The sequence below is a fragment of the Arachis duranensis genome, chromosome 9 (genome assembly GCF_000817695.3).
Source record: "Arachis duranensis cultivar V14167 chromosome 9, aradu.V14167.gnm2.J7QH, whole genome shotgun sequence".
Taxonomy (NCBI): domain Eukaryota; kingdom Viridiplantae; phylum Streptophyta; class Magnoliopsida; order Fabales; family Fabaceae; genus Arachis; species Arachis duranensis.
Genome location: NC_029780.3, coordinates 105,130,928 through 105,140,333, shown reverse-complemented (window position 1 = coordinate 105,140,333; position 9,406 = coordinate 105,130,928).

Here is a 9,406-nt window from a genome sequence, read left to right as displayed (position 1 = left end):
AGGTAGAGGAGGCTGTCGTGGGGTTTTTCCGAGATGCTTGGGGAAGGGCCCCCAATTTGGACACCAAAAAATTTCTCTGGGCTTTCAGAGTTTTGTGCGGACCCAATTAGGTAGCTTTTCTTCTTGTGGAATGTTTCCCGACTTGTGTAGTTTACCGACTTGTAGGATGTTTCCCGACTTGTAGACTAATTGCTTGTTTTCTTCTTTCTAGAAATGGTGAAGAGTGGTTCAAGTGCTACGTACCAAAAGGTTCAGGAGGCTAAGAAGAAGGCACGTGCCCGAGCTGACGCTGCGAGGGCTGCTGGCGCTCCTCCACCCCCTCACAATTCTGGGACCTCTTCTCGTCCTATCTTGGTAACCTCCTCCTCTGCTTTTCCTCTTCCTCCCCCTATCCCCCCAGCCAACCTCCCTCCAACCCGAGAAAAAGAAATGCGAGACCTCGAAGTCTAGCTTTTCTCCTTCATGGGAGGCCAAGTTTGATGGTCCCCGGTTCGTTCAGAATCATATCTTTTCCCATACTCAAATTAGTATGGATGATGTTTCTCTCCGAAACCATCTTCAAATTATGGTTTGGAGGAGTGTTCGGGCTGCTGGGATCTGCACAAAACTTCTTGATATTCTAGACAAAACTCTCTTTAGTTCTTTAGGTTCTTCCCAAAAGGTTGAGGAGTTGGAGGGGAGAATTTTCCTCTATCAAGAAGAGGAGAAGTGGCTCCAGGGGGAGGTTACTTGGTTGAAGGAGGAGAGGGCCCGACTTCAGGAGAGGGAGAAGAAGCTGATAGGCCAGTGTGTCATGGCAGCCTAAGGAGAAGGCGGAGCAGAATTACGTCAGGCTCTTCTCTAAAAACATCGATCTCCAACAGGAGCTGGAGAAAGGTCGAGAGGCTTATCAGGATTTGGAGGACTCCGTGATGGAGAGCTCGGAGGAGGCCTGGAGGATTTTTAACGAGCAGGTTGGAGTTATTGCTCCTGACCTGGACCTTTCTTCTCTGAATCCTGATAAGATTGTTGCAAACGAAGCTATCGTTTCTCCTCCCCATCCTGAGACAGACTCCGAACTGAAGACTCGGGGGCAAAAGCTTATTGAGTCTCCTCTTCGTGAGGATCAACAGGAGGGATCTTTGCCGACATCTTCAGAGGCCCCGACTCCCATTGAAGAGACTGCTTTGACATTTCCTGTCGTAGATACGAGCTCCTCACCTTTAGACACCCCCGATTTACCTTCCTAGTGAATCAGCTATATTATGGCCCGGCTTGTGGGCCCTTCTTTGAACAATTTTTATTTCTTTGTTTGTTTGCGTTGGTTGTCTCTGACTCTTTTGGCCTTCTGACCATTAACAAAATTTTTTTTATTCTACCCTTTTTTGGATAAGGGTTTTTAGTTATTTTCTGTGTGTGCATGCTTTGTCGTGATTCCTTAGGTTTTTATATGAAAAACCCTTTGAAAAAATTTGACAGGCTGTTTTTTATCTAAGTTACTTACGATTTTTCGAAGACTTTAGGATAGCTTTTGCCTCTGTTTTTTATGGACCTTTCCTCGTCTCTTTTTGTATTCCTTTTGTGTTCAATTTTCATCTATTGAACTGTTTCGTAACTTAGGTTATTTTCGCGATGCATTTCGCTTTTCTCGTGATTTCCGACTAATAGGTCGAGATGTTCCCGAGTTTATTATGATCATCTTTTTATAACCTATTTACACCGACTTGTACCTCGACGTTTTATCCTGCCGACCACTTAGGTCAAGCATGGGATTTTCACATTTTTTCGAGTTTAAGTCGGTGCATTTCGTAGAATAATGATGACAATGCATAAATTTATAAAGAGATAAAAAGATCTTTATTTATTGAGGAAGGTATATTTTGCTACTAGGGGAATTTTATCTCTCATTACCCTCCACTTTGATGCCTCGTTAAAACCCCCTTCAGGAAAACCCCTCTTTGGAAAAAAAACCATGAAGTCGAAAAAAGAGTACACCAGGGAGTGGAGTTCGCTTTTAACTATAGTACCTTTTCATGTTACAAGCATGCCACGACCTAGGTAGCTCGGTACTGCTCAAGTTGGTTACCTTGTAGTATCCCTTTCCTAAGACTTCACTTATCTTATATGGCCCTTTCCAATTAGCAGTGAGCTTTCCATCCCCCGACTTGTTAACACCGATATCATTTATGATCAAGACCAAGTCATCTGGGGTGAATCTTCTTCGAATGACTTTCTTGTTGTATCTGTTTGTCATCCTTTGCTTCAACAGTACTTCCATTATCTGGGCTTGTTCTCAGACTTCAAGAAGTAGCTCGAGCTCTTCTTTGTGTCCCTGTATGTTGCTAACCTCGTCGTAGAAGCTCACTCTTGGACTTTGCTCATTGATTTCTACTGGTATCATGGCTTCTATGCCATAAGCAAGTCGGAAGGGTGTTTCTCTTGTGGCCGACTGAGATGTAGTTTGATATGCCCACAGTACCTGAGGAAGTTCCTCGGCCCAGGCTCCCTTTGCATCCTGTGACCTTTTCTTCAACCCAGCTAGTATAACTTTGTTAGCTGCCTCAACTTGCCCATTTGCTTGTGGGTGCTCTACTGTGGTAAACTGATGCTTGATCTGAATGCGGGCTACCAGGTTTCTAAAGGTAGAGTCGGTGAACTGAGTTCAATTATTAGCGGTGATGGAGTGAGGGACTCCATACCTTATGATAATGTTCTTGTAGAGAAACTTTCGACTTCTCTGGGCTGTGATGGTGGCTAATGGTTCTGCTTTGATCCACTTCGTGAAGTAGTCTACTCCCACTATTAGATATTTTACTTGTCCAGGCGCTTGGGGGAAGGGTCCTAATAGGTCCAATCCCCATTTTGCAAAAGGCCATGGAGAAGTTATACTAATGAGCTCATCAGGGGGAGCGACATGGAAGTTTGCATGCATTTGACATGGCTGACACTTCTTGACGAACTCAGTGGCATCTTTTTGTAAGGTCGGCTAATAGAACCCGGCTCGTATGACTTTTTTAGCCAAAGACCTTACTCCGAGATAGTTCCCATAGATACCATTGTGGACCTCCTCTAGGACTTCTATTATCTTTGAGGTCGGGATGCACTTTAATAATGGTGTGGATATTTCTCTTTTGTAGAGGATATTTTTCACCAAAGTATAGTTTTATGCTTCCCTCCGGATTTTCTTGGCCTCTTTTTTCTCTTTGGGTTGGATGTGAAATTTTATATATTCGATTAGTGGGTTCATCCATCCAAGTTCCAATCCAGATACTTCAAAGACATCTTGTCTACCCTCTATTTTTGTGACAGAGGGTTCTTGGAGAGTTTCTTAGATCAGGCTTCTATTATTCCCTCCAGGCTTGGTACTTGCTAACTTGAAAAGGGCGTTTGCTCTGCTATTGAGATTCCGATTTAGGTGTTTGACCTCGGTCTCCGAGAACCTCCTGAAATGTTCCAAATTTTTATCTAAGTACCTTTCATATTAGGGTCTTTAGCCTGGTACTCTCCATTTATTTAGGAGGTTACTACCTGAGAGTCGCTGAACACGACTACTTTGGTCGCGCCGATTTTCTCTGCCAGCTTTAACCCAGAAATTAAGGCATCATATTCTGTCTGATTGTTAGAAGTTGGAAATTCAAATTTGAGGGAGACTTCTATTTGAGTTCCCTCTTGGTTGACCAATATTATGCCTGCACTGCTTTTGACTTTGTTAGAGGATCCATCCATATATAGCTCCCATGTTGTGGTGGCTTCCTCTTGATCTCCCGCACATTCTGCTACGAAGTTGGTGAGGCATTGAGCTTTAATTCTCGTCTGAGTTTCATATCTGAGGTTGAACTCGGACAGCTCTATGGCCCGTTGAACCATTCTGCCTGCAACGTCTATTTTTTGAAGAATTTGCTTCATAGGCTGGTTCGCTCAGATCTTTATAGTATGAGCTTGGAAGTAAGGCCGTAGCCTTCGAGATGCCACTATTAAGGCATACGCAAACTTCTCAAGTTTTTGGTACCTTAACTTGGGGCCTTGTAGGACCTTGCTTGTGAAGTATACAGGATGCTGCCCAACCTCGTCTTTCCGTATTAGAGTTGATGCTATAGTTTTGTCGGCTACGGACAAATACAAGACGAGTTCCTCTCCGATTTTAGGTCAGGTCAGAATTTGAGGTTGGCTCAAAAATCTTTTGAACTCCTGGAATGCTTCTTCGCATTCAGCCTTTGATATGTTGCTCCTGCATTTTTTAATCCAAAAGGCATAACCACATAGCAATAATTTATTCTTGGCGTGATGAAAGATGTCTTTTCTTGATCCGGCTTGTACATCAAAATTTGATTATATCCTGAGTAGGCATCCATAAACGACAGGTATTAATATCCCGAGCTGGAGTCTACTAGGGTATCAATATTTGGGAGTGGATATGGGTTTTTTGGACACGTCTTATTTAGGTTGATGTATTCGACGCACATCCTCCACTTGCCATTTTGTTTTTTGACTAGCACCACGTTTGCCAGCCAAGCCGGATATTTGACCTCTCTGATGAAGCCGGCTTCTAGGAGGGCTTATACTTATTCTTCCACCACTTGAGCCCGTTCAGGTCCGAGCTTCTGTTTTCTTTGCTGAACAGGTCAAGATCCTGGGTATACTGATAGTTTGTGCGACATGAGCTCGGGATCTATTCCTGGCATGTCAGAGGCTTTCCAGGCGAAGAGGTCAAAATTTTTTTGTAGGAGCCTTATAAGCTTCTGCTTCAAATCTTCTTCTAGGATGGCTCCTATGTTAGTATTCTTTCCTTCCTCCTTCCCTACTTGTACCTCTTCAGTCTTTCCCCCAGGTTGTGGTCGTAGCTCTTCCTTAGCTCGAATTCCCCCGAGCTCAATGGTGTAAACCTCCTTGCCCTTTCCTCTCAGGTTTAGGCTTTCATTGTAGCACTTTCTTGCTAATTTCTGGTCTCCCCTGATGGTTGTAATTCCCTCTGGCGTTGGAAATTTCATGCAAAGGTGGGGGGTGAACACCACTGTTCCAAGCCGATTTATGGTTGTTCTGCCTATTAAAGCATTGTAGGCTGAACTCATGACGTATTTTGACGAGTGAGTGTGGGAGGCTTCAGCTATCATCCCTATCGTCAAAGGCAAAACCGTGAGGCCTTGTGTGCCAAAGCGGACAATATTATGCTAGCATCGGTCTGGGCTGTTACAGATGGTATCAGAGCTGGAGCCCGGATCGATATCCCAGCAAGGGCATCGGGCTCCCTTAGGGGGTGAATTGTAAGGTCCCACATCGGTTGGGGAGGGGAACGAAGCATGCCTTATAAGGGTGTGGATACCTCTCCCTAGCATGACGTGTTTTGACGAGTGAGTGTGGGGGCTTCAGCTATCATCCCTATCGTCAAAGGCAAAACCGTGAGGCCTTGTGTGCCAAAGTGGACAATAGTGTGCTAGCGGGTGGTCTGGGCTGTTACAACCCACATCGACGACTATGAAGTCGATACTCAGAGTTTTGGATTTCATCCCCTTTCCAAAAGTTGTGTGTAAGGGTATAAATCCTAGTGGCTTTATTGGTGTATCCCCCATCCCATATAGGGTATCAGGGAAACCTCTTAATTCCTTTTTATCCAATCCCAGCTTATCAAACGCTGGTTTGAATAGGATGTCGGCCAAGCTCTCCTGATCCACCAGGGTTATGTGTAGATGGGTGTTGGCAAGGATCATTGTGATCACTACTGGATCATCATATCCGGGAATGATGCCTTGCCCATCTTCTTTGGTAAAAGAGATGGTGGGAAGGTTGGGTACTTCGCTCCTAACCTGGTAGACTTCTTTTAGGTGTCTCTTGCGAGATGACTTTCTGAGACGGCCTCCAGCGAACCCCTCTAGATCATATGTATATGTCTTTCCCAGGTCTGTGGTGGTAGGTCTCTTCAATCTTCCTCATCTCGCTTCCTCTTGCCATGATGGTCCGACATTTCCATGAGAAATCTGTCAAGCCGACCTTCCCTGGCCAACTTTTCTATCACATTTTTTAGGTCGTAACAATCAGTCGTTGAGTGACCATATAGTTTATGGTACTCACAGTATTCGCTACGACTTCCTTCTTTTTTGTTTTTGATGGGCCTAGGGGGAGGTAACATTTCTGTGTGACAAATTTTCCTGTAGACATCGACTAGAGAAACTCGTAGAGGAGTGTAGAAGTGATATCTCCTGAGCCTTTCAGGCCCGAATTCTTCTTTTCTCTTAGGCTCCCTTTCCTTTTCCTTTGAAGAGTAAGAATGCCCAGGTCACCAGCTCGGCTCTCTTAGCCTAGCATTTTCCTTTATATTGATGTACTTCTCTGCTCTTTCCTGTACATCACTCAAAGAAGTTGGGTGCCTTTTTGAGATGGACTGGGAGAAGGGACCTTCTCGGTGTCCATTTACTAGGCCCATAACCACTGCCTCCGTGGACAGGTCTTAAATTTCTAAGCACGCTTTGTTGAACCTTTCCATGTATTCCCTCAAAGGTTCTCCAACCTCCTGTTTTACTCCCAGGAGACTTGGTGCGTGCTTTACTTTTTCCTTCTGGATCGAAAATCGCATAAGGAACTTACGCGAAAGGTCGTCGAAGCTGGTGACCGACCTGGGGGGGAGGCTATCGAACCACTTCATCGCTGCTTTCATCAGAGTTGTTGGGAAGGCTTTGCAGCGAGTAGCATCAGAGGCGTCGGTTATCTACATTCGACTTTTAAAATTACTAAGGTGGTGCTTCGGGTCGGTAGTCCCGTCATATAGGTCCATATCGAGGCTTTTGAAGTTTCTTGGAACTTTTGTCCTCATTATGTCCTCACTAAACGTGTCTTCTTGGGGGAGAATCTTCTCGATCGCTGCGAGAGTTCCTACCTCGGAGATTAGATTCTAATCTTAAGAGCTTTTCTTTTAGCTCTTTTTGTCGCTCGATTTTTCTCCTCAAGCTTCTCTCCGCCTCTCGCTATCGTTCCAGTTCTTGCTCTAGCTGTTCCAGCCATCCCTGATGGTCGTGGAACAATCTCATTAGTTCAGCTGCATAGGGTTGTCCATCCTTTTCGGATTTGTGACCCTCAGAGGAGTTTTCCTTTGGGTCCTTTACCCCTGAGGTGCCTTCTTTGTGCTGATTAGTCACCCCTTGGTGAGTGACTATGGCTCTATCATTGTTACTAGTGTCTTGATTCTCTTGCTTAGAATCGGATGCTGTGTTTCCTTCTTCGTTTAAATTCTCCGCCATCATGGGTTGATCTCTTAGGTCTCCAGCAACGACGCCAATGTTACGTAGGTAACCTAAGCTTAATGGATTGGGCTTGTAAGGTTGACCCAAACGTTAAGATGTGGTTGTCTTCGACTTGGTCTGCGTCTGGGAGCCACTGTTCGACTTGTGCGTATGAAGGAATGGGGGTGATACCTGCAAAGACACTCTGATGCCTAAGTCAGCAAAGGGTTTAGCAGGTATAGAGAGTATTGGAACTTAGAGATACCTGAGGAGTGTTAGTGTATTTATAGTGGTGATCCAATAACCACCGTTGGAGTAGCTCCACCTTTTAAGGTGGGTAACCGTCTCTTTATCTTAGGGTAGTTGAGATATGGCTCTTAAAAGTGGGTTGAGAGATTTTAGGGGTATTTACTTATTTGAATAAGTGTTATCTGCTAGCTATTCTTCAAGTCTGACTTCTTTGGAGTGGAGTTTGTGCTGAATCCGACCTCTTCTAAGAAGGCCGGTAAGTAGCGAAGGCCAATCTTTGGATTGGGCCTTTTTAGTTTACTTGGACCTGGGCCCTAGTGTTGGGTCAGGGTATGAACAATAATAATATATGAATAAAATAAAAAAATAGATAACAAATTGAATATATTATAGGTAAAATTTTAAATATGATAATAAAATAATAATATTATATCATTTTGTACAGTTTGAATTTGATTAGATTGCTTTGAAAAATAGATCCGAAATTCAATCCAATTCATGTAGTTTTCAAAAAATAGAATTTAATCAAATCTAAATTAGTACAATTTTAATCACTTTTTCGTTTGGATTAGATTGGATGAGTGATTTAATTTGGATCGGTTTAAATTTAAACATTCCTACTGTGAAGGTGAGGTTAGACCGAGGAGAGACAGCGTGATTATGTGTGATTTTTCGATTTTTCAAATTTTTATTTATATAAAACCAAAAATGATGTTGTTTATTGAAATGGATTTTGCTAGGTAAACAATGACTTTTGTGAACAATATGAAAAATGAGCTCTAAAATTGAGCCAATAAAGTAAAAAAAAAAAAAACACTCAACTTCCAAATTACCTCCTAAACTCTAACATTAAGATAACCATCCGCATACTTAGTGAATTGAACATCCGACATATCCATTGTTCACATTATTTAGTATTCTCATTGTCTACCTATACTTTTTCTAACAACTCCGCTAGGGAGATAATGAGAAATCTTGACAATGTGTACAATGGGCTGGTTATTTAGCCCAATAGGAGTAAAAAATGAAAACCACTCCACAAATAATCCTAAATCCAAAAATTTTCGTTTAGTTATTTCAGAAATAACTATCAAAATCTTAAATTGCAAACAGTTTTCACTCTCAAATCACTCTTCCTCCCCACTCGCATGCGCGTCATGCACGTTTATGCGTCGATGGGCATATTGGTCGAAGGACGCGTACGCGCCAGGTGCGCGCACGCGTGCATCGAGTTAGGCCAGAGGCATAGTGTCGGCCCAAGTCTGGCACAACTCTCGGGTAAAAGTACCGGGGGTGCAGATTGTGCAATCGACGCGCACGCGCACAGTGTGTGTGCGCGTGCATTGCCAATTTAAGATCATATGCGCGTACGCGCCAAGTGCGCGCACGCGTGCATAGACTTATGCCTTAGGCCCAATGTTCGCACAGTCCAGGCCTAACTCTCGGGTTTTTGGCTGGGGTTGAATTTTTTGCATCCACGCGTACGCGTACACGGCGCGTTCGCGTGGGTGGTCAAAAAATGCTCAGGTGCGCGTCCGCGTCATGTGCGCGAACGCGTGGATGGTGTTCTGTTTTTCAAAAAATTTTTTTCCGAGTTCTTGCACCAATCCAAGCATTCCAAACCTCCAAACAGCTACCAAAACACCCTAAAACCTTATTTATCATATTATACTTCTAACTAAACCTAACAAACCAATAAAAACATGAAATCAAACTAATTCTTACCAATATTTACAAAAGAGAAAATGAAAAGATTTTTTTACCATGGTGGGGTGCCTCCCACCTAGCACTTTTGTTTATTGTCCTTAAGTTGGACTTATGGGGAGCTCCTCTCAAGGTGGCTTGTACTTGAATTCATCTTGGAACTCCCACCAATGCTTGGTTCTCCATTGTGAGATTTCTCATGGATTGAGCCAAGTGTTGACGGAGTTCTTCACAAGCTTGGGGCTCCCAAAGTTGATCCTCTT